This window comes from Synchiropus splendidus, chromosome 16 (assembly GCF_027744825.2).
Source record: "Synchiropus splendidus isolate RoL2022-P1 chromosome 16, RoL_Sspl_1.0, whole genome shotgun sequence".
Lineage (NCBI taxonomy): Eukaryota > Metazoa > Chordata > Actinopteri > Syngnathiformes > Callionymidae > Synchiropus > Synchiropus splendidus.
In genome coordinates, this window is record NC_071349.1 from 3,222,408 (window position 1) to 3,228,407 (window position 6,000).

Genomic DNA, 6,000 nt, shown 5'->3' on the forward strand with positions numbered 1-6,000 from the left:
GGTGGGTTTCGGAGCGCCACTGATAAAAATGTTGATAACTGTCAAAATACACTTCAGACAGCATAGATTTGATGTGCAACTGCTAGAAAGACCCTTTCTGCTATAGTGGTAGGTGAAAATTTCATGTTCTGAAGTTTCCCTGCAAAGTTATGGCACAATGCAGAAAACGCATTTTCAGCCTGAGATAAGGTTGATTCCGGAACGCCAAACATAAAAAAGTTGATAACTTTGGAAAAACACTTCAAACAGCTTAGAATTCATGTGCAACTACTAGAAAGACCCTTTCTGCTATAGTGGGAGATGAAAATTTCATGTTCTGAAAATTCCCTGCAAAGTTATGGCACAATGAAGAAAATGCGTATTCAGCCTGAGATAAGATCGATTTCGGAACGCCAAACATAAAAATGTTTATAACTTTGGAAAAACACTTCAGACAGCTTAGATTTGATGTGCAACTACGAGAAAGACCCTTTCTGCTATAGTGGAATGTTTAAATGTCATGTTCTGAAGTTTCCCTGCAAAGCTATGGCACAATGCAGAAAAGGCGTTTTCAATAAGGTGCGATGCGGAACGCCAAACATAAAAATGTTGATAACTTTCGAAAAACACTTCAGACAGCTTAGATTTGTTGTGCAACTACTAGAAACACCCTTTCTGCTATAGTGGGAGGTGAAATTTTGATATTCTGCAGCTTTCCTGCAAAGTGACGGCACAATGCAGAAAATGCGTTTTCAGCCTCACATAAGGTCAATTCCGATACGCCAAACATAAAAATGTTGATAACTTCGGAAAAACACTTCAGACAGCTTAGATTTGATGTGCAAGTACTAGAAAGACCCTTTCTGCTATAGTGGGAGGTGAAAATTTCATGTTCTGAAGCTTTCCTGCAAAGTTATGGCCCAATGCGTAAAACGCGTTTTCAGCCTGAGATAAGGTTGATTCCGGAACGCCAAACATTGGAATGTTGATAACTCTGGAAAAACACTTCAGACAGGTTAGATTTGATGAGAAACTACTAGAAGGAACCTTTCTGCTATAGTGGCAGGTGAAAACTTCATGTTCTGAAGCTTCCCTGCCAAGTTATGGCACAATGCAGAAAACGCGTTTTCAGCCTGAGATAAGGTCGATTCAGGAACGCCAAACATAAGAATGTTGATAATTTTGGAAAAAAACATTTCAGACAGCTTAGATTTGATGTGCAACTACTAGAAAGACCATTTCTGCTATAGCGGGAAGTGAAAATTTCATGTTCTGAAGCTTTCCTGCAAAGTCATCGGACAATGCAGAAAACGCGTTTTCAGCCTGAGATAAGGTGGGTTCCGGAACGCCAAACATAAAAATGTTGATAACTTTGGAAAAAACATATCAGACAGCTTAGATTTGATGTGCAACTACTAGAAAGACCCTTTCTGCTATAGTGGGAGCTGAAAATTTCATGTTCTGAAGCTTCCCTGCAAAGTTATGGCACAATGCAGAAAACGCGTTTTCAGCCTGAGATAAGGTGGGTTTCGGAACGCCAAACATAAAAGTGTTGATAACTTTGGAAAAACACTTCAGACAGCTTATATTTGAAGTGCAACTACTAGAAAGACCCTTTCTGCTATAGTGGGAGCTGAAAATTTCATGTTCTGAAGCTTCCCTGCAAAGTTATGGCACAATGCAGAAAACGCGTTTTCAGCCTGAGATAAGGTGGGTTTCGGAACGCCAAACATAAAAGTGTTGATAACTTTGGAAAAACACTTCAGACAGCTTATATTTGAAGTGCAACTACTAGAAAGACCCTTTCTGCTATAGTGGGAGGAGAAACTTTCATGTTCTGAAGCTTTCCTTCAAAGTTATGGCACAATGCAGAAAACGCATTTTCAGCCTGAGATAAGGTGGGTTCCGGAACGCCAAACATAAAAATGTTGATAACTTTCGAAAAACACTTCAGACAGATTAGATTTGATGTGCAACTATTAGAAAGACCATGTTTGTCATAGTGGGAGCTGAAAATTTCATGTTCTGATGCTTCCCTGCAAAGTTAAGGAACAATGCAGAAAACCCATTTTCAGCCTGAGATAAGGTGGGTTCCGGAACGCCAAACATAAAAATGTTGATAACTTTGGAAAACCACTTCAGACAGCTTAGATTTGATGTGCAACTACAAGAAAGACCCTTTATGCTATTGTGGGAGGTTAAAATTTCATGTTCTGAAGATTCCCAGCAAAGTTTTGGCATAAAGCAGAAAACGCGTTTTCAGCCAGAGATAAGGTGGGTTCCGGAACGCCAAACATAAAGATGTTGATAACTTTGGAAAAACACTTCAGACAGCTTAGATTTGATGTGTAACTACTAGAAAGACCCTTTCTGCTATAGTGGGAGCTGAAAATTTCATGTTCTGAAGCTTCCCTGCAAAGTTATGGCACAATGCAGAAAACGTCTTTTCAGCCTGAGATAAGGTGGGTTCCGGAACGCCAAACATAAAAATGTTGATAACTTTGGAAAAACACTTCAGACAGCTTAGATTTGATGTGCAACTACTAGAAAAAGCCTTTCTGCTACAGTTGGTGCTTAAAATTTCATGTTCTACAGCTTCCCTGCAAAGTTGTGGCACAATGCAGAAAACGCGTTTTCAGCCTGAGATAAGGTGGGTTCCGGAACGCCAAACATAAAAATGTTGATAACTTTGGAAAACCACTTCAGACAGCTTAGATTTGATGTGCAACTACAAGAAAGACCCTTTGTGCTATTGTGGGAGGTTATAATTTCATGTTCTGAAGATTCCCAGCAAAGTTTTGGCATAAAGCAGAAAACGCGTTTTCAGCCAGAGATAAGGTGGGTTCCGGAACGCCAAACATAAAAATGTTGATAACTTTGGAAAACCACTTCAGACAGCTTAGATTTGATGTGCAACTACAAGAAAGACCCTTTGTGCTATTGTGGGAGGTTAAAATTTCATGTTCTGAAGATTCCCAGCAAAGTTTTGGCATGAAGCAGAAAACGCGTTTTCAGCCAGAGATAAGGTGGGTTCCGGAACGCCAAACATAAAAATGTTGATAACTTTGGAAAAACACTTCAAACAGCTTAGATTTGATGTGTAACTACTAGAAAGACCCTTTCTGCTATAGTGGGAGGTGAAACTTTCATGTTCTGAAGCTTTCCTTCAAAGTTATGGCACAATGCAGAAAACGCATTTTCAGCCTGACACAAGGTGGGTTCCGGAACGCCAAACATAAAAATGTTGATAACTTTCGAAAAACACTTCAGACAGCTTAGATTTGATGTGCAACGACTACAAAGTCCCTGTCTGTTATAGTGGGAGTTGAAAAATTCCTGTTCTGAAGCTTCCCTGCAAAGTTAAGGAACAATGCAGAAAACGCGTTTTCAACATGACATAAGGTGGGTTCCGGAACGCCAAACATAAAAATGTTGATAACTTTGGAAAAACACTTCAGACAGCTTAGATTTGATGTGCAACTACTAGAAAAGACCCTTTCTGCTATAGTGGGAGGTGAAAATTTCATGATCTGAAGCTTCCCTGCAAAGTTATGGCACAATGCAGAAAACGCGTTTTCAGCCTGAGATAAGGTGGGTTCCGCAACGCCAAACACAAAAATGTTGATATCTTTGGAAAAACACTTCAGACGGCTTAGATTTGATGTGCAACTACGAAAAAGACCCTTTCTGCGATAGTGGGAGGTGAAAATTTAATTTTCTGGAACTTCCCTGCAAAGTTATGGCACAATGCGTAAAACGCGTCTTCAGCCTGAGATAAGCTCGATTCCGGAACGCCAAACATGAAAATGTTGATAACTTTCGAAAAACACTTCAGACAGCTTAGATTTGATGTGCAACTACTAGAAAGACCCTTTCTGCTATTGTGGGAGGTTAAAATTTCATGTTCTGAAGCTTCCCTGCAAAGTTATGGCACAATGCAGAAAACGCGTTTTCATCCTGAGATAAGGTGGGTTCCGGAACGCTAAACATAAAAATGTTGATAGCTGTGGAAAAACACTTCAGACGGCTTAGATTTGATGTGCAACTACTAGAAAGATCCTTTCTGCTATAGAGGGAGGTGAAAATTTCATTTTCTGAAGCTTCCCTGAAAAGTTATGCCACAATGCGTAAAACGCGTTTTCAGCCTGAGATAAGTTCGATTCCAGAACGCCAAACATAAAAATGTTGATAACTTTGGAAAAACACTTCAGACAGCTAAGATTTGATGTGCAACTACTAGAAAGACCCTTTCTGCTATAGTGGGAGGTGAAAATTTCATTTTCTGAATCTTCCCTGGAAAGTTATGGGACAATGCGTAAAACGCGTTTTCAGCCTGAGATAAGGTGGATTCCGGAACGCCAAACATAAAAATGTTGATAACTGTGGAAAAACACTTCAGACGGCTTAGATTTGATGTGCAACTACTAGAAAGATCCTTTCTGCTATAGAGGGAGGTGAAAATTTCATTTTCTGAAGCTTCCCTGAAAAGTTATGGCACAATGCGTAAAACGCGTTTTCAGCCTGAGATAAGGTCGATTCCAGAACGCCAAATATAAAAATGTTGATAACTTTGGAAAAACACTTCCAACAGCTAAGATTTGATTTGCAACTACTAGAAAGACCCTTTCTGCTATAGTGGGAGGTGAAAATTTCATTTTCTGAATCTTCCCTGGAAAGTTATGGGACAATGCGTAAAACGCGTTTTCAGCCTGAGATAAGGTCGATTCCGGAACGCCAAACATAAAAATGTTGACAACTTTCAAAAAACACTTCAGACAGCTTCGATTTGATGTGCAACTACTAGAAAAACCCTTTCTGCTATAGTGGAAGGTGAACATTTCATTTTCTGGAACTTCCCTGCAAAGTTATGGCACAATGCGTAAAACGCGTCTTCAGCCTGAGTTAAGCTCGATTCCGGAACGCCAAACATGAAAATGTTGATAACTTTCGAAAAACACTTCAGACAGCTTAGATTTGATGTGCAACTACTAGAAAGACCCTTTCTGCTATTGTGGGAGGTTAAAATTTCATGTTCTGAAGCTTCCCTGCAAAGTTATGGCACAATGCAGAAAACGCGTTTTCAGCCTGAGATAAGGTGGGTTCCGGAACGCTAAACATAAAAATGTTGATAACTGTGGAAAAACACTTCAGACGGCTTAGATTTGATGTGCAACTACTAGAAAGATCCTTTCTGCTATAGAGGGAGGTGAAAATTTCATTTTCTGAAGCTTCCCTGAAAAGTTATGGCACAATGCGTAAAACGCGTTTTCAGCTTGAGATAAGGTCGATTCCAGAACGCCAAACATAAAAATGTTGATAACTTTCGAAAAACACTTCAGACGGCTTAGATTTGATGTGCAGCTACTAGAAAGATCCTTTCTGCTATAGAGGGAGGTGAAAATTTCATTTTCTGAATCTTCCCTGAGAATTTATGGCACAATTCACAAAACGCGTTTTCAGCCTGAGATAACGTGGGTTCCGAAACCCCAAATGTAAAAATGTTGATAACTTTGGAAAAAACATTTCAGACAGCTTAGATTTGATGTGCAACTACTAGAAAGACCCTTTCTGCCACAGTGGGAGGTGAAAATTTCATGTTCTGAAGCTTCCCTGCAAAGTTATGGCACAATGCAGAAAACGCGTTTTCAGCTTGAGATAAGGTGGGTTCCGGAACGCCAAACATAAAAATGTTGATAACTTTGGAAAACCACTTCAGACAGCTTAGATTTGATGTGCAACTACAAGAAAGACCCTTTATGCTATTGTGGGAGGTTAAAATTTCATGTTCTAAAGATTCCTAGGAAAGTTAAGGCACAAAGCAGAAAATGCGTTTTCAGCCTGAGATGTGGTGGGTTCCGGAACGCCAAACATGAAAATGTTGATAACTTTGGAAAAACACTTCAGACAGCTTATATTTGATGTGCAACTACTAGAAAGACCCTTTCTGCTATAGTGGGAGGTGAAACTTTCATGTTCTGAAGCTTCAGTGCAAAGTTATGGCACAATGCAGAAAACACGTTT